The 19,968-nt window shown below is 41.2% G+C and overlaps 1 protein-coding gene across 6 annotated transcripts in view; it reads right to left on the reverse strand.

Annotated features, from left to right (window-relative positions):
- Positions 1-19,968, reverse strand: part of STARD13 (StAR related lipid transfer domain containing 13) — a 210,373-nt gene that overhangs the window by 83,687 nt on the left and 106,718 nt on the right. For 2 of the 6 annotated variants that reach the window (XM_074378063.1, XM_074378064.1), the window contains exon 1: positions 10,077-10,303. The exons of the other annotated variants lie outside the window; for them this stretch is intronic. The gene's annotated coding sequence lies outside the window, so the exon portion shown is untranslated. Of the gene's footprint in view, positions 1-10,076; positions 10,304-19,968 lie in introns of those variants that run through there. 6 annotated transcript variants of the gene reach the window in all.

Genomic DNA, 19,968 nt, shown 5'->3' on the forward strand with positions numbered 1-19,968 from the left:
TTGACTGAATCTTGACACAAAAAAAGCCAATCCTGATTTATGTATTTTGGAAATGTAGATTCTTTTATGGTAAGAGAATATAAAATAGGTTAATCAGCATTTGTTTTATGTTTGAAAGTGCTTAAACATCACTTTAAAGTATTAAAATTAAAGTATTTAACATAGGATGAAATTGCTTTAATACAAATTAGACATAACTTGTATGTTTGTTAATAGAAAACTTTTCAAACCTATAATGCTTTGTTAGTTTGAGGCAGAATATAGCACAAATTCAAAATAATGAATAATTAAGATAGAAAGAAAAATACCCAGATATGGGCTTCTTTGGAGAAAGTAAAAATGGATTTTTTAAAATGAGAAATAAACGATAAACTGCTTTTTTAAAAGGAGACGATATATGCTGTTAGTCATTAAAAAAATGACCACAGCTACCGTACAGACTTTGACTCACATTTCTCTGGTGACACAGCCCCCTCCTGTATAAACATATGCACATACCAATATGTTATGTGAACTGCAGTCTTGTAGTGACTTCAAGGAAAACCTTGTTTTTATAAAAGAACTCGTATTTTCCCATGCTTCACTTCTTGTGCAAGAACTTTCATGGGATTTGAGCAAACTGTGTTTTATTTATTTCCCTTTGTTCTTCCCTTCTTACTGGAAGAGAGCATTATCTGGATGTAATCATGTTCAAGGAGACCAAGGAGATGATTTAAATCAATGGCCGACAGTGAAAACGCCTAATCCTGCCCCGACTTTGGATGTAGCAACTGAATTTTCCTGGGACAACACATCCATTTACTCCAATGCAACATATGAACCCCCGGGAAGGATGCTGTTTCTGCAGCCTCCAGTTCCGTCCCTGCAGCCTTAGCCTCCTCCCCCCCTCCTCCCCTAACCCCAGCTGCCGGAACCTGAAGCTCTGCAGCGGCGGAAACACAACGTGAAACCCCTGGCCTCCGCCACTCCAGGCCCTGCAGACTTTGTGTTTCTCTCAGCTGCTACCCCTTAATTCGCCGAATCATTGTTCTTACTCAGTAAGCCTGCCTATGTCTCAGCCACCTGGAGCTGACAAATATTTTCCTAATAGGAAGGATGCCATAGCAACTAGATTTGTGGCATGGATACAAAGCAGGCAAGATGGTGCTACAATTTAAGGTGGGAAACTGACATATAGCACCTATGACAATATTATCCCAAAGAGTGTCTTGAGAACTCAAAATTCATTATTTTTTAGAACTAAGTTCTTTAGACACAAGACTGGAAATTAATACCCTAGACCCTAAGAGAAGGAAGACAGTAATTAAGATTGGAACGATCTTACGTTTCACATCTGTCCCTTTCTTACAAGCAATGCCACCTTAGACACATGAATGAATCTCTTTGAACCTCAGTTTTCTCATCTATAAAATGCAGATAACAATCCTGCCTCAAAGGATGGCTGTGCGGATGAAATGAGATGATATCTACACTGTGGTTGGCAGATGAGAAGCACATCATAACTCATAGCTTGTATCATTAGGTTAAGGAGAGAGGCAATGAATATTTACAGGACACAAGGGAAATGGTCTCCAAAATAGCACACAGATGAATATATTAGAAATTTCTGTTTGTGCTTATTTTAACACAGTTTCATTTAAGTATTTTTAGATATTTTAAGAAATAAATTGCTATGCCAGGATTCAGTATCGGGATTTGATACAAGGTACCCTTACTTAAGCTGCAAGCCTGCTGGTGGCTTCTAGAGGGTGGGTGGGACTTGGATGGTGTAGGGGGCTGGCATGGTAACAGTCATATGCACGTGCTCACTGTCAGTAGCACCATGTATCCTGATGTACTGCAATACACATGTACCCGACTGAGAAAGTATAAGGAATACATTGCTTACTTTGAACCAAACCAACCCTCACAAAATGGAGAAGCAACTTAAAAAGATTCCTGCAGAGAAATCAGGGAGAGAAGATAAAATTAATTACCAGCATAAGCAGTCAACAAGAAAGTGACAAAGCTGAAATTTCCCTACCTGCAATACCGGCACTGTAACAATCACACCTACAAGGTAAGCGCAATGGAAACATACTCAGACCAGACAAGAAGTCAGCTGGAGTAACTAACATCGTCTGGAAGATTATTTGAAATAAAGAAGTATGGAGTTGCTGATGAACCTTGGCCTTGATGACTTGAGACAGTGACAGTGGAACATGTATATAACTTATAAAATACAGATAGGTAGATAGATATATTGGAACCGCTGCTCAAAATCTTGTTATTGATAGGCATGTACCTTCAAAAGAGTGTGGAGCCACTGTGCTGGGGAACAGGAGAACAGAGCGGGCATACTATAGGGCCGTCTCGGATTGTACGCTTCCCAACCATGGCCCACACTGTATTTGCCCTGCACAATGGGATAAACTGCAAGGCTGCTGGAGGCCCAGGGTTATCCAAAGGGCCTCTGGCTATGCCAGGCCCTGCTCAGCCAGTCCAAGGGCTGAGGGGATTAGTCCCTGCAGCAGACCTATAACCCATTCAGAGCACACCCATATCCCAAGAGACACATCTCAGAGCACATTGGTTGCAAATTCAGTCCTATAGACAGATTTAGGCAGGGCCAAAATTATTGAAGAATACAGCTATTTGATTCTAATTGAATAAACTCTATAGAGAAGGGGAGAGAAAATTAAAAAAATATATACGGACCTCTTAAAATTCAGCCCAATAAAATTTGTTTGTATCCCAAGTGGGCTTGTTGTGAGGTGTTTCACGTTATACTATCTCGTTCTCTACAATCGGATAAAGGAAAAAATTGTTTATATTTGCAGATGCTCCCTTTCCTCTGTCAGGGAACACACGTTACTCAGTATTCAGCGCTGTTCAGCACTCAGCGCAGTGCTACACGCGCAGTAAGTGCTAACACAGGTCTTCTCAACAAGCCACGGTTAGGCTGAAAGCACTGCTCCTCATTCACACCCAGGAAGGTTCCTTCCCTATTCCTCTCAGCAGCTAGTCTAAAACTTTGCCACTGATTACCAATTCCCAGCCCTCATCACATGCAATTTACTCACTCTTGGCTGATTTCATTTCTTCCTTTGATGAGGTCATCGGGACATTCCTGCACAGCTGTCTTAACGCCAAGTACATGGACCTGAGTCATTTAGTGTAAACCCTACTCCCCAGTTGTCTTTGATTACTTTCTTATTAACCAAACCCACCAGTCCCAGAGGGATGCTTCTGTTGAAACAGCTCCCCTCTTCCCTCCCCCTTCTGCCCAACACTGGCTCAACTAGACAGCTGACTCTTGAGCACCAGACCCTCTGCCTTTACTGTTTCCTCCATTTGACGTGTTTTTGCCTCAGAATCCACAGACACTCTCTTTCACTCTTCTTCCTTCACATCTTCACTCAAGTCACTTTTCCACAAAATTTAATCCCTCTTGCTCACATTTATACCTCCTTGTCCTGTTTTATTCTTTTTCATCAACTGTCACTAAAATAAACATCGTTTATTTATGTTGCTCGTTGTCTGTCTTCCCCACTAGACTGGAAGCTCCACGAGGGCAGGAAACTTTGTTTTCCTGTTTTGCTTACTGATGTATTGCCATAGCCTAAAATTGGGCCTAATGCACAATGGGTACCCAGTTAACATCTGATGACTGAGTGGAAGAATGTGTGGATGTGGATGGATGGATTATCGCAGTGGACCTTTGCATGGTGTCACTGCTTCCTCTCCAATTTTCCTCTCGCTTTTCAGCTTCTTTTCTCCACGCAGCTATCTCCCCATACAACCTAAAGTCTCTTCACGCTGGGCATAACGCATTTATTCTTGAACACATATGGCACTTTATAGACTTTGTGTTTTTTGGCATACATCCTTTTGTGTCTGAGTGTCTGTTTCCTACTTTGCCCTCAACTAACATCTATTGGTGTTTCCAGGCCATGCTCAAGTGTCATACTGTCTGTGAAGCTTTCCCATTCGTCCAATGAGATTTAAACATGTGCTCCATAGTGTACTGCCCTGTGCCTCTAATTAGTATAAAAGTCTTTATCCCTTGAATTATGTCTGTATCTGCCTCCAAGATGGGACGATAACGTCCTCGAGCAGGCATTATAGGCCTGTCTTCTTTTCATAGTTCCTCACACATAGTAGATGATCAGTAAAGGTTTGCTGAAATGAAATACACAATGCCACTAGCTGTGGATTTTGAGACAAGGGAATGGTAGTAAGATAAGCATTTAGATCCTTTATAGAAGTAATATACCAACACCAAATCAGTGAATGTCAGGGGGACTGAAAAGAAAAATAAAATTATAGCTTAAACCAGCATGAAGTAGAACCTCTAACAGTAAACTCTAAAGCTATGGATATCTTTTTTCCCTCTGCTGTAATGCTTGGCACAGAGAGATCATTTAATTTGGAGTTTGATCCTCAGCTGAAAATAAACTGCTCTCATTTAAACTGAGCGCCCCTATTGTTGTTTAATCATTTTGTAGTTTTATTCAAGTACTTTCAAGGCCCAAGGAACACCAGTCAGAATGCCTCTCTCTGTGTTACATAAGCGTTCTTTTCATGGAGTAATTTATGGTAAATTCAAGAAAGCATATCTCATCTGCTTGCTGGGTTTCTGCTCCCCTGGCCTGTCCCACAGAGGACACAGTGGCTCACTGGCCAGCCCCAGTACAAACGGTCCAGCGTTCAGGATAATAAGCATGTGTGGAAAGAACGCTAGTTCTCAGGAGATTGTTCTAAATCACTGTTCTCTTGCGGAATGTAGAGAATCAATAATTCCAAGAAGCTTTTAGAGCATAATTTTGGCTGAGGCAGTAGAGTGAGTTTAAATTCTAGACCCATGGGCAACAAATTCAGACGGTGTCTTCTGGCTCTTTGCAGACTGCGGAGTAAACGGTCTGTGGTCTCTGGGAGGCCCCTCCATAGAGGTTTGGGGGAAGAGCACGCCCGCCTTGACCTCCTTCCCCTCTGGTCTGCTGGCTGCACTCACGCCCTTCCTTGGAATCCTGCAAGGGCTCACTGGGCCAGAGGATTCCAGCACCTCGCCCTCTCACTCACTTCTGGCTCAGACAACCAGCTTGGCGCAGCTCAGGCTACAAACCCACCACCTTCACTCCTGTGCATGGAAGCCACTGGCAAGGCATTAACCACCTGCTGGCCCCACGAAGGCCTTTCTCCTCACCCTTTCACTACTTGACTAAGAAGGAGACTATTTCAAGAAGCTTTCCTGATTATGAAGACTTAGATTTCCTGTAGGATAAACCCCCAGGACCCCACTTCCCCTGTTCCCTCCACCCCCAAAGTGACACACTGACTTTACTCCTGGGCTTGGTTGCAACCCATGTGGGGATCTGTCTGTGTATTATTGCGTTTGTATTCATTTTTGAAGCTGGCATTCCTTCACCATTTACACAGTGAACTCCTTGAAGCAGGGACTTGCATTACTTATTGGGCAGCCCACGGAACAGGATCATTTAGAAACATCTTTAAAGAAGGCACAAGCTCATCCGCCCTTTACTGACAGGCCCCCTGAGGAAGTGCTCTGCCCCTCAGCAGTCCTCTGCTCGGCCTCTCTGCCGAGAGCTTCAGGGAGGGGCGCTGTTAGTGGGGATGCATTTCAAGGATTATCCCAAGAACTGCAAAAAGAAAACCTTCCCTCCTGAGCAAAGAGGTAGGTGCAGGACAGCAGATCTCAGCAGCGAGGCCCCCGACCAATTTATCAGCGGGGTTGCAGAACAGAGAGCGACGCTTCTGACTCAGCTCACTTGATAGGAGCTCATTTCCAGTTTTCCCGTGGTTCATCCTGATATAACTTGCAGAAAACTATTATGCTGAGATGTCTGCCAGTTATTCCGTGTAAAAGGAGATTAGATGAGGGATTAGGAAAAGGTTCCACAATTTACATAGTTTTCTTCATAGTCATTTAACACGTAGACTCAAGTTTTCCCTTTTTAACTGTTTTTAACCTTAGTTCAAGAGAAAAGTTAAACTAGTTAGAATTTCCATTTCTCTCAGTGACAGTCTAGTTTTTAATAAAAATGGGTAAGACAGGCCTTTTAGGCCTCTCCTGATGCTAAGTTTATTGTTCCCTCAGAGAGTTTAAAACTTTGCCCTCAAAGATTACTGTATTTTTGACATTTTCTAAATTTAAAGAAGAAGGAGTAGTAAAATTAGCAGCCTGGTAAGAAGCTGCTAAACTTGATTGCTTCAAGTATATCCTTGGTTCTATGCAAAACAGCTAGAAAAGGCGGCACTGAGGTCAGTACTATTACATATAATTGATCAGGCAAACTTTGGATTATTATAGCTTCATTCTGATTATTAAAATAATGCTAGTGTCAACTTATTTTCCATTTTTAGTATTATTTATGAATAACATCATGTTAATCATCTTTGTTCAGAAAGCTTTTGTCTACTTTTTTTTTTAAACCACTTCCTTAGGATAATTTCCTAGAAGGGGGATTTACTGGATGAGAGGGTCTTGATAAATGCAGTCAAGCTGCTTTTCAAAAAGATGGTTGTATATACATTTAAAAAAACTTATCTAGCCACAGGTATCAAGGCTCTCTCCAAATAGAGACAGCTAATTGATATTTCTAATTTTTAGTTAGCTATGTGTGATTAGTAGGACTCAAATAGTACTAGTAGGTGAATGATTTGTCTACTGGTGATTACATGTAAGGATTTTCCAGCCTAAAACAATCTATATGCTATTACACTATGATGGTCAAATTATTCCAGACACACAAATGGGTACCCAGATAATGTCCCAAAAGGTGTGTGATGATAGTGTATCACAAACTAGGTAACATTTTCAGAAAGACGGGGAAAGACTGATGTTCATTCATCCACAGACACCCCTTGAATACCAGCCCGTTATGAAAAACTATGGAAAGCACCAGAAAAATCAAAGAAACTTGGTGCCTTCCCTGTCTCTGAGGAGCCTACAAAAGGAGAGCTGTGTGTAAAAAAAGAATAAAGTAGAAGAAGATAAGAACTTCAGGAGAAGTTTATACTCTGGGAGCCATGGATGAAGGAGGGAGCGTATTAGGGAAGGCTGCAAGGTTGGTAATGTTGAGGCAGCCTTGGAGGATGAAGAGAATGATAGAAAGTAGTAGAGGAAGTTTGGTGGAAACTGGTTAGTTCTTCCCATGAAGGGCTCTAGGGGTTCAAAAGAGGGAAGAGATCAGAAGAGGGTCAAGAGAAGCCTCTGAATGATGAGCAGGATTTGTTAAGAAAGGGAGGAAAGGTATATTCCAGGAAGCAACCAAGTGACTTTAAAGTCACAGCATTTTCATGTATAATATGTCATTTGACCCCGACAACCACCTTAGGTGATGGTGTGTACATTCTCATTCTCATATTGCAGAAGTCAGAGGGCTTAAGTGACTTGGTCAGGGTCACACAGTTGAGTGGGTGGCGTACAGGGCAGCTGTGCTTCAACACCTCAGTGAACGGCGCCCACGAGGATGGTTTTGTTTAGCGCGTGGTGATATTAACAGCTGGGATTGGCAGGTCTGACCTCTGACTATGTCATTTGCACTATTCTAAGCTGCTATCACGTTTATCACTTAAAATGAAACCGGTTTAATGAAAACCCACTAACGGCTCCTATCTTTCACTTTCCGTATTTTATATACTATTGCTTTTATTGGAATATTTTGGAAAGATTCTCTCCTCTCTCCCTCTCTCTCTATATGTATGTGTGTATTCACATGTATATCTCTTATATGAAGATGAGCATGTATTTATTTAAATATGTTATATATGTATATATAAAATGTTAGAAAATATCGGGTAATTTATTTTACACTATCATCCATTTCCTTACATAAGGAATTTAAAAAATTATATATATATTTAAGAATAGTGGATCAAAAAAGTATTGCACTAATTTTAACCCAACTTCTACAACTTTAACTTGTTTGAAGAAATACCTGGTATTTCACAATGCCAGGAATTGTGATGAGAAAAATCAAAGGGAGATTCCACATAAAGAAGAAAAGATTGCTGCAAGTACCTTCAAGAGTAAGCTACTGCAAACAAAAGTACTACTGTATGAAATTACAGAATTTTGTTTTTAGTGACCCAAAGTTTTTCTGCTTTTTCAGTCTAAGGCAACAGAGGCAACTTCCTAAATGGCATATATAATAAAAAACCAAAAGCACAAGACACATTATAAATATCTTGCTGACATTTGAAATGTCTCTGGGAGTCAGAGATGACTAGGATTATTCACAGTATCTTTAAGCAGTGAAACAGATTTATTAAAAGGTTAGCTATCTTCCTCAAGGTGACCAAGTTAGGCAGCACAAGGGTAGTGGCTGAAATCCAAGACTTCTGATTGTTACCTTGGTCCTTTCAATAAATTCTAAATGTCTTCATCAGGTCTGACACCGGTCCTGTTGGAAATTGGCAAATATTCTTTCACACATTAGAAAAAACAGGTCCTGAGGCTACCCTGTCACATGTCAGCATATATCAGCACACGTGAGTTTAGTTCACGCAGAATATACTCGCTGGCGTATCTGATACCCTCTAGGGGTACATTCAGATACAGATCCGAGACTATATACCACGAAGAGTATGTTCCAGAATTTCAGAAAAACTATCTCACACACATCTCTAAATGACTGTGTAAGTTGCAGTGAGTCTACAGAGAGCTCTCGCTCCTGTTAACTTTCTTCCTCTCAATCTTCAAATCTAGGCTACAGCAAAGAGGCTAAGCTTCCAAAAAGACAGTAAGATTAAATGTTCAACTTTCAGTTTCTGACTCTCCCAGTAAGAAAAGACATCAGTGTGGCATTTATTATGAAACATGTGGAAAGGGCCCTGTAGAAACCATATGGTTACTGGTCAAGGCACAATCTCATTCAAAGGTGCCAGGAACACTAATGAGACCAGGATGTCAGGAAAAGCAGAAATAGATCAATATTTCTCCCCACTTGTAGCCGCCCCACCATCAGTCACTGGGCTTGCTCTATGTAAATGAAATCAATCAGCAAGGATTTCTGTAAAAGGCATAAAGCAGTTGTCTTCTGGACTCCACTAGAAGATAAATGATTCCAGACGTTGGACTGCAGCCATTTTCCCACACATGCTACAAAGTTCTGACATCCATATTGGGCCATAACACTGAGTGGTTTCTGCTTTTGCGAGTTTACAGCCAGGGCTTCCACTTCTGGTTTGGATTGGACAGCCTGCTAACGCCGATGCAAAATAAATCCTTTTTTGCCCGTATAAATTGTAAGAGAATCACCTTTTTCTAATTCAGGGGCTTTTGTGACCCCCCTCAAAACTTTCAGCTATTGCTCACACAAGCTTCTCCTGCCAAATCACTGCTTTCTATCTCTTTGGAATTAGACAAATCCCAGCCTAATAAAGCATATGATGTGACATGAAGCGCAGACCTCTTAGATGTAACATATAACAACAAACAGCACAAGTCCCACTTTGTTTTAAAATTAGTACAGTTGAAAAATGTATTAAACATACAGGGCAGGATTGTTTTACACTGTAGCTTATAAAGAAGATCCAGAAGCAGCTTCCTTTAAAAACTATATTAACACAATAACATTATTCAGAAAGGCACATAGAAGTCTAGGTCATGTTGATGGCTATTTATGCAACTGATCCCAGGGAATGAAACATCCAATTGACAGCATTTTCTGCCAGCCTTTTAAATCTGAGAGATGGGCACTTTCTCACTAAATTGCCTTTGAGGAAGGATACAAGTAATTTTGCCCATAGTTCAAAAGAAAGAAAGAAAGAAAGACAGCCTGGTATTAACATCTATAGTCTGACATAAAAAAAAAAAAAAAAACAGTTCTCTGAGGTTAACTAAAAGTAAAATAAATCTTACTGTAGCTTTCAAATATTTCTAAAGTGAATAATCAAAATGAGAGGTACTGCTTTCAATTTTAAATCAAGTTCCTGTTAAAAGAATGTCCTTCTAAATGTCAAATACACCACAAAAAAAACTTTATGTATAAATAACAAAACTCCCAGTACAAATAGGAAGTAACTGTTGTCTTACCCACCGCCAGGACCTCTTCTATGGAACACAAACTTACTTTGTTTTAAAATGTCCTTAGGCTGTGCTGTACCTTTGAAACAAAATCACTCTCTTCTTCGTTTCATTTTCTGCTTTCTTGAAAATTGCTCTTCCGAAACTGACAGATGGTGCATCTGTCACTGAGTGTTTCCTTTTCGTTATCTCTGCCAGCTAATATTTCCCCTGTGCTTAGCTGCTGTCTGTGAGACTGTTCCACATCATTCTAGCCTGATCAATGGTGTGCCTGGTCTGAGGTTAGTTTTGGCCCCGCCTCCAGCTCTAAGAGAAAAAAATGAGAACTCACAGCTGGATTTCCTATAAATCCTCTCCTTTAAATCTGGCTCTGCAGCTGACACATACTGGAGGAAAAAGCTACCAGTCGTCTGGCACACACCAAGAGGGGTGATCCTCACCGAGGGTCCCCCTGTGCCAGTGCCAAGCGTGTGGGTTATGTAACAAGTCCCATGTTAAGTTCGCCTGAAACTTCACAGCACAGGAGGAAGCGTTTTAACCAGGCTTAGGTTTTCCCATGCCTAATGAGACCCAAAAGAAGATGCCCATGACTGAAACACACACACTCAAGCAAATGTGCACCCATGATGGAATAATTTTTGACCCGTTAAGCATTGTGAAAACTGATTTCAAGGAGAAAATGGAAAAGGAAAAAATGCCAGAAGAGGATGTTATAAAATGGGTGTACCTGTAGCTTTCTATCCTAAAATAGAGGTCATCACTCACATTCAGATGACATTACACCCCCAAGCGACGGGATCTGCTGGCATTTCTACTACCCATGAGCTTGTGAATCAAGAGAAGGCATGAGATGCAGTTCAGGTTCTACATGAGAGAAGCCTGCTCTCCCAAGCAGAGGTGAACCTGTGACACCTGTCTGCTCTGTAAATCAGTTCAACACAGGGTGCATTTTTAGGCTTACATGTTCTGCACAGTCAACAATAATCAAACCTTAGGCAGAAGGGCTGCACGTTGATAGCCAATAGTGCCTGTGTTACTAAAATAAGGCAAAGACTGCACGCGCATCCAGAGTCAGAAGACCTGGATTCAAGTCTCAGCTTTGTTTCTCAGACAGCGTCCTTGAACACGAACGGCACAGAGTAAGCTCTGGGGGCCTGACAGGTGATTGCAAAATTAAATGAAGATGATAAAATACTTCATCATTATTATACAACTTTTGTATTGTTCTTTTCAACAACAGAGAGAATATGAAGTAAGTATAAATATTTAATCTGGCAAAGGATGGTACCAAACAAAATACCACTGCCTGTGATAAGAAAAGCTAAGATGAGAAGATCCTGGGAATAATGCGCAGGGTCTGGAGGGCACGCTGAGGATCACAGGAACTCAGATTATGAACATTGAACTCGACAGTGAGGAAATACGTGGCAAGCATGCGTCAGAGTAGGGTTGAGTAGTAAGTCTAAAATCTTTGTTCTCCTTCCACGTTTCACAAAAGAATCCTGGAACTGTCATCTGTCATTAGTCTGTGGGCCCCTTAAGAGCAGGAATGTATACAGTTGGTGTCTGTTGAGTAAGTGAATGAGTGAGATGCGGAGCCTCAGAAGAGCTACTCACTCTGAAGGAGGGACTGTAGTAACTGTGAGAAGCCCAGGCTTGGAGTTGGAAAATCAGAAACTTCCAGGCTGAGACAACCTGTGTGTCCTTCCAGTGCCCTCAGACATGCAGTGAGAGGCTTTCTGGGTCACTGGAAAGAGACAGGCTTTGTTCTCAGACCCCAGATCTGACCCAGCTTCCTACACTCGCCCCTCACCACCTCCCCTCAGCACTTCCTCCCGTGAGAGTGTCATCCAGAGCCGCCAACAAGGATCCTGAGTCAAGAACCAGGATGTTTGTAAACATCCCTTTAATAAAAGTACATGGATTGTTAGGGTGAATTCTTCCTGAAAGGGGATGCAAGTCCTTGTTTGCTGTGGCTGTCAAGAAGTAAGCTTTCCAAATCCAGAGGGACCCTACTCCCTGTGGGCTGTGTCAAGGGCAGCTGTGGACCTGGCCGGGGGTAAGGAAAGGCAGATGAGACGGGCTGTGCTCCCACCCTGCCTGCGTCCTCACTGCCAGTGCGTTTCTGTGCTCTTGACTGAATACACTGGAAAGTTAATCCACTTTGATAATGGCTTTGGGTGTAAGATCTCTTTCCCACAAGCTGAAGGATCATACCAATTTGGGGAAAGGAAATTTACCAACTGTGAAGACCTTTCTAATGAATACTTCTTTACTCCTATAATGTGCAAGGCATTGTACCAGGCACCTCAGAGGACACATGCTTCCAGCAGCAGGTTTACAATGGCACAAAGGATTACAATCTAAAACAGGATATGAGAACAGCCGGGGAGAGGAAGAGCACAGCTGGGGCTCAAGGGGAAAAGGTCACATCTAGTCTGGGGGATGGGGGTGGGAGAATCCAGAAAACATGACTAGGGTGGTAGCATTAAGGTTCCGGACGGATTTGCACAGGCAGAGATGAGTGAGGACACTTGGAAAAGAAGGACACACCCACAGTGAAGAATGAGCGCTAAGGCACAGAAAGAGACAGAGCAAGGCAAGCTCCGGAAATAGTGAACCATCTGGTTCTGCTGGAGCCTAGGGGGCATGCAGGGGAATCACGGGTAGGAGACGCCAAAGACAAGGAGGAGCCATACTGCAGAACGGTCTTGAGTGCTGGGAAGAGTGTGGGGAGTTAATACTACGTTCCATCAGCAATCATGAACCTTTGGAGATTTTTTGAGCATAAGGGTAATATAATCTAAGCAGTGAGATGTTTAGGATAGATTATAAAGGTGAGAGTAGGCAGTTGATCCACTTAAGGGTCTACTGTAAAAATTTCAGCAAAAGGCCATAAAGACTCGACCTTGGAGGATGAGGGTAATAAGAGGAAAGGTGCTAGAGGCAGCTGCAGAGATAAGTGAGTCAAAGGAGATGAGTCAAAGAAAGCCCTACCTTGAGGAATTTTTCCTGGAGATATTTGCAGACAGATATACAAACATATACAAGTTTTCATTTCGGCATATTTGTAATTGACAAAGATTGCAAACTACCTTAATACCCACCAATAGGGAACTTACAAATAAATTAAGGTACATTCATATAACGAAATACTATATGCAACCATTTAAAATACATATGCAGCTATAAGAAAGCTGACATAGAATATTGGTGATAGGCACCAGATAGCCCGTGGTTAAGGAGTATGTGCAGAAGAGAAGTTGAAGGCAGGGAGTGAATTTATGGCAAAGGAAGGAAAATATTGGGGAGTGGAATGAGCACTGGGTGGGGACCTCAGGGTTTGGATTTTACTCTCAGATTGGCACCTGTCTTCCCCAGAACCAGGTCAACCTAGATTTGTGCAGTGTATAACCTACCCAACTGTATGTGTCGGCTTTGCCCACAATCATCAAGCTGAAGATGCCAGAAATCTGCCTAATCTAGCCCTGCCCATGTTCATGGTCAAAAGGCCTGACACCCATGTGCCTGGGAAAATCAGTACTTGAAAAGGAAGACCATCCACGTGTGGGACAAAAATGTTTTTGAGGATTATACCAGATGGCAAAGCAAATGGCACGACACTTGAAGCGTCCCATTTTATCAAACTCCAGGCACAAGAAGTCAGTTAAGCATCACAAGCAATATCCACGCTCAGGTCCAAGTGCAGCGCAAGTTCATACACCTAGCACAGCAATAATAATTGGACTGATGTGCTGGTCCTCGGTCTTGTAACCCTTAAGCTAGGGACGGATATTTCAGTCATCAATCCCCTCCTGTTCAATGGTAGGACATCTTTAATGACCATATACAAGAAGTGAAGTCCAGCCTCACAGAAGGGGTGGGAAGCTTCAACAGCACACCCTGGGGGTCTGTGTCAGCCGTGCTTTGTTTGAAAGGGCAACGCAGGAAGGATCTCAGAGGCAACGGATTTGGCTCCTTGGGGATTTTGTTTTCTTTTTTGCACAGAGCCAGGCCCAACTATTAAACATTTCTCCTCAGCTCTGCAGAGAGGAAGACACACCGAGGAAATGGGAACTCTACAGAGGAATGCAGCACATCAAGGGAAGAGCCTCTCCAACTTAACATACAGACAATTTGCCTTGTGCGCAGAATCTGTGTGAGAGCAAATGAAGAGGAGGACTTCGCATCTGGTGAGGGCAGTACGGTTTCATGGATTACAGCATGTTCTTTTTTTCATGCAATGAAAAAACTACACTTCATGTCCCAGATGCCAGGGTTCTAATCTTGACTCTGCCAGGTACGAAGCTGTGTGAGCGTGGACACATTGCTTGAGATTCCCCCGTGTTAATTGGGTAACGATAGTACACCTTTTAGGGGCGTTGTGAAGATTAAGTGGGTTGATACACGTAAAATGCTGGGGACAGAGCATGGCACGTTCAGTGCGTGTTATCTATCATTCCATAGCGAGAATCTAAAAATATAGCTGATTATGACTACACTTAAAGGGTTGAATCTGATTAATTGCCATTCAAGAAACAGAATTCTCTGCAAGAAAAGCTAATTGCAGTACTCATCTGCAATTTACTTTAAAACACTTGAGCATATATGGCTGATGTTACATGTGTGTTATTTAGGTTAAGCTATAACCCAGGTGCTACTAGCATCTGATGAAGCATGCAAGGTCTGAGGCAGTCTAGCTGGCTTTCTAAAGAGGTATCCTGTACTCCAGAATCGGCTGTTACAAACCCTGCTAGTACCATCACTCCATCAACAATCTACAGTTAGCAGCCTGTGTCAAGAATGGGTTTCAATTGGTGAAAATTATTACTGTTGACTAGCATGCTTGGTGGAATTAAGGTGTATAAGAAATATGGATTGGCTCAAAGTATTCCAATGTAAAGATCCAGCTAAGACCTCTACCTGCACCTCTGGTGATAATGCCCTAGGCTAAGTCCCTAAGTTGTCCTAGACACGTGATCAGCATGGTTTGGTTGTGGTTTTGGGGGAGGGTGGTAGTCCATCCTCTTTTGACTCAAAACTTGCTTCTTTGGCCACCGTTATTTACCAAAAAGAAGCTAAGAGTTGTATACAACCAGCTTGATAATTTTAGTTCACTTTGACAGCCATGATTTTTAGAAGGTTCTGCTTACCTGATACAGGCTATAAGGATGAAAGAATCTGTTTTTGGGATCTGGATGTTTGCCTCAAGCCTCTTTTGAATCTTTTATGTAAGGCTGTGGTTGAAGCATATATTAAGGAAAGTGAAGACCTGGGACTTCTTGAAGCTTGTACACAAGTTACATGATCCCATTAATGTGTATGTGTGTGTGTGTGTCGGTGTGGGTGTGTTGATTGTTAATAAATGTCTACGTATATGACAGAATTTGGTCCTACAGTGGGTTATCAGTATGACTTGATTGCGAGGTTTTAGGGTGAGTGGTTGACCTTCTTTTGCCTCGAGAGTTCTTCTTTGGCTACCATTACCCGGCAAAAAGAAACTAAGAGTTGTGCAGGACCAATTTGACCACGTTTGTTCACTAATTAAGACAGCATGAGGCATGGAACCCACAGGACATTTAAGAAGATCAGCAAAAGTTGAAAGTTTGCTTGACCAAAGAGCCCACGACAAAGATGTTTCTTTTGCTCATATCTGGTATAGATATTCGATTCTAAGTAATTCACCAGTTTCTTGGCCAAAAAAAAAAAAATAGAAAAAACACACCAGAAATCTACTACACATTGTTTTCTTTATGCTATGAGTATAATTAAAAATATGAAAATACAGTTCTCATCCTGTAGTGTAGGTTCATTCACTTTAAATACATTTTTGTTATCTTCATAAAGTGAAATCAAAGACTAACACATTTTAAAAAATAATAAAAATAACCTTTAAGTATTTTTCTTTAAAATATTTTAATTACACCAAATAACACACATTGTAAAAATTCAAACAGAAGTCTGTTTTTATCTCCAACTCCTAATTCTACTTCCCTCCCTAGAGGTAATCACTATTAACAGTTTAGCATCTATTTCCCAAATTTTATATCTTCATATATATAATATATAATATAATTTATAACTTTTTACGTGTAGATATATAATATATATGTGCATATATTTGTATGTGTAAAATTACACGTTTCTACACATATGTACATATACATGCATATTGTACATCCATTAGATAATTATTTTCACAGAAATAGAATCATATTATATGCATCATTCAAAAGCTTATTTTGCTCACTTAACAGTAAGTCTTGGAGATCTTCAAATGAACAAACAAGAAAGCTACTAGCTTAACCCAATGGAATCTAGGGGATTATTTGGTCAAAAGTATGGTACCAGGGAGGCCAGCCAGACCAAAGAATGCAGTCAGAAGCATGCCTGTGCTTTTCTGGGTGGGTCCCTTGCCAGATCTGTCCCTAACGTTCCTCTCCAATAGTTTTACACCCTGGGGAGTATGGTAGAACAGGTGGATGAAAGGGTAACGACACAAACTCAGAAAAGAAAAGATTAATCAAGCAGAATTCAATTCCTTGACTGGCTGCAGGTGCCAGACTACCCCTCTAGCATGCACACAGCTATCTGAAGTATGCCTGCCTTTTTTTTTTTTTTAAACCCCATTTTAAGCAGAAAATAAATACCACCTTCTACCGTTGAGTTTCTCTGACTTGTGGCGATGGAAATGTCATACTTTCAGTGTCGGCTACTGAGTTGCTTCGGTGCACGTGCACGCGGAGCATAAGCAAGCAGCCACCTGTAGGAGTCTGCAGGGGTCCTGCAGACAGGCCAGGCAGGAGCAGATGTGCGCAACGAGGGCTCTGTGACTTCCCAGAGTCTCTGAGGTCACAGAACCCATTTTCAAGTTGCAACTTGTGGTTCTCAGGTTCTCAGGATGCTATATGTGCCTCCAACACAATTTCAGTAGCAGACCTTCCAGGTAATGTTGAAAACCAAACAAACCCAAGTTTATGTTGTGCTTTAAAAACAAACTCTCCACAGACCCCTTTTCTTGCATTTAATATTCCTAAACAGGTAAAATTATCACATAACTTCTATCATATAATGTCAGGTAATTCATGTATTTAATCCCTTTTCTTTTTCTGGGGAAAAAATGCTACTTTTCATTATAAAATTATAAATTTTCACTTTGATGTTAGTATTGTTGAAAATGGGAAGTTTCGTGAAGCCATTATGTTTTCACATGAAGGCAATCTACCACCCCCATCTCTGATACATTCTTATTTTGAAGCAAATCAGGGTAATTGGCTCTGCTACTTGGATTACTGACCCCAATGTTTTAAACTTTCTTTATCTAAAAAGATTACATAAGAAAAGCCTGCCAGCACATCTGCAGCAGGAGGGCTCTGAAAACCCGAGGAGCAATGACAGCTGAACATGGAATTCAAACGATAAGAACTTAATTCCACATCAGGTACAGTTTAAAAATGTCAACACTGCCTCATCTAGGTGATGCTCCACTGTACACATAGGATTTCTATTCCAATACTTATAAACTTCCAAAAGTTATAAGCTTCTGGTTTACATTATCTAGGAAAAAAAGAGAGAAGTAGGGGGAACAAATCTTGTCAGCAGAAAGTCGACCGTGCATTGGGAAGTCATATTGAAAATGGAGAAAAAATCATGTGGTGCAAAAATAACTGTTCACGACTGCGGGCTCAGAAGGATACAAGCAACAGAGAGAAAACAACAACAACAACAACAAAAAAAAACAAAGGAATCTCCATTACATCAACATCTTTCCTGCAAGTCTGAGGCTCTCCAGAGCTGGCTTGTGGTTTCTGTTGCCAAGGAATGGAACCTTCTTTGGCACTCTCATACTAGGGAAGGTATGTGAAGTTCTGGCATTCAGAAGCTGAGACTGGAGAAAGTCAACAGGGGGGCAGATGCCAATTTCATGCCAATTGAAGACAATTCTGCAAGAAGGGATTTGCCTCTTGGAAACTGACACCAGTAGGCTTCAAGACTGTCTACCCTAAGTCTGTGCTTATCTTTTCCTTTCACTCCTACCCATTACGAACCCTTGACCTTATTATACTGGTTTACATTTTCAATGGTGTTATCTTTAATTCTGGGCAGAGAAATCCTGGACTCCTGTGTATAACCCTTAGCACAAAGGCCCTCTTTAATTATGATGCTAATGGCAACAACAATGAAGCTGCATTTTGGAGGAACAAAGCCCCTGGTCCCATGGCTGGTCTGGCTGAGCCCTTTCTAAACTGGATTTCTTCCGCTGTTTTGAAGATTATGTCACCTGCCGTTGCCTCGCTCAATTTGGATATAGCCTAGAGTTTTGACTTTTATTCAGGGTTATTATCAAAATTGGACTATGCAATTTTTTTTTGATGCATATGCATTTTAATGCAATGAACTTTCTAAAAAAATCTGATCTCTTTTAAAGTTCACTTAGAAATTTCAGAACAAAAGCAGACCTAAAGTAATTCTGAGATTATCATGACCATCATCATTTCACAACCTTGCAAACCAAAAACACATTCCTCACTTTTTTGCTCATATCTGACTGCTTTCTAACAAGAGTTTGACACGATTTAATCGAAACCAACTTCAAAACCAAACTTACAGGCATACTTATCTAAAAGGCTCAGGCATCCTAAGATCCCGAACTGGTTTCTCATTTTGCTGTGACGCGTGGGTGGCCATGAGCATTCCTGGCAGCTATAAGGCATTTGCTAATGTATTTGGCTTTTAAAGTTGTTAATCATACTTATCAACACAGGCAAGCGGTACTGGCCACAAAAGATTAGCTACTCTACTCTAATGCTCCCAATAATCCCAACACGGGAGCGCCAGCACTGAGTGATAGCTGCCTCAGCCAGCTCTGACCTTCAGTGACTTCAGAACTTATTAAAACCCTTAGCTTTTAATAAATCCCCAGATTTTCTTTTCTATCATCTTACACACACACACACACACACACACACACACACACACACACACACATCTTCCCTTCGCTTCTAATGGTAGCTAAGACCAAACATTCTCAGTGCTGTATACTGATTTTTTTTTAAAAATAGGATACGTTTTAAAATACCACACATATTGTGAGTTTTAAGGTGGCTTTCACTGTTACGAGATTCAGGTGCTACTGATCTATGAAAAAATGTGTACAGCAATCAGGAAAGAGGATGGTTTCCAGGGAAACTAAACCTTGTTTCAATCCTTTGGAAGCATTATATTCTAACTATAGTTTTTCTCCTAAGACACACAAAAGATTGTTTATTTAGAGAATAAGAAAATGCTTCACTCAACTCAGAAGTGAGTGCATCAGAGAACGCAGGACTAGCATGGTATGGGGGAAAACCTGGGCACCTAGAGCTGAGCCAGCTAGTCTCTGATTGGTGGAATCCTGCTGTCACTTAAGGACGCTTCCTTCAAAGACCGCGTGCTTCATCAGCCAGCATATTTGTGCTCAAGTGCTCAAGCTGGAAGGATGGCCTTTGTCCTTCCTAGCCCATCTTCATGCCAGAAGGTTAATATCAGCTTAACTTCTACGAAACCAAACCAAACCAGTAAAGGTTCATCTCCTATTTCAATCCTCAGCCAACTCTCTACACAGTAACCTCTAGTTAACTTCTGACCATTCACTTTGTACTATATCAGGATTTTTTTTTTTTAAATATACCAAACCTGGTGACACTCTGTTCTGACCATGGAAAAGTCAGAGTTGGGAGCCATTATACTTGGACATAATAATCATCGTATTTGAGGTGAGTTTCATCACTTGGAGATGCGGCTACTTCATGGGTTAGATACAACTGGAAAACTATAGGAATGGAAGGCTACACGAAATGGAGAAATCTCACTTTCTAGGGATCTTCAAAGGCATGTAGAGTATCATTTTCCTAAAGTCTTTATTAATGCAGGCTAATCTAAAAACAGAGATGGAACGA

This window comes from Camelus bactrianus, chromosome 14, assembly GCF_048773025.1.
Source record: "Camelus bactrianus isolate YW-2024 breed Bactrian camel chromosome 14, ASM4877302v1, whole genome shotgun sequence".
NCBI classification, from domain to species: Eukaryota; Metazoa; Chordata; class Mammalia; order Artiodactyla; family Camelidae; genus Camelus; species Camelus bactrianus.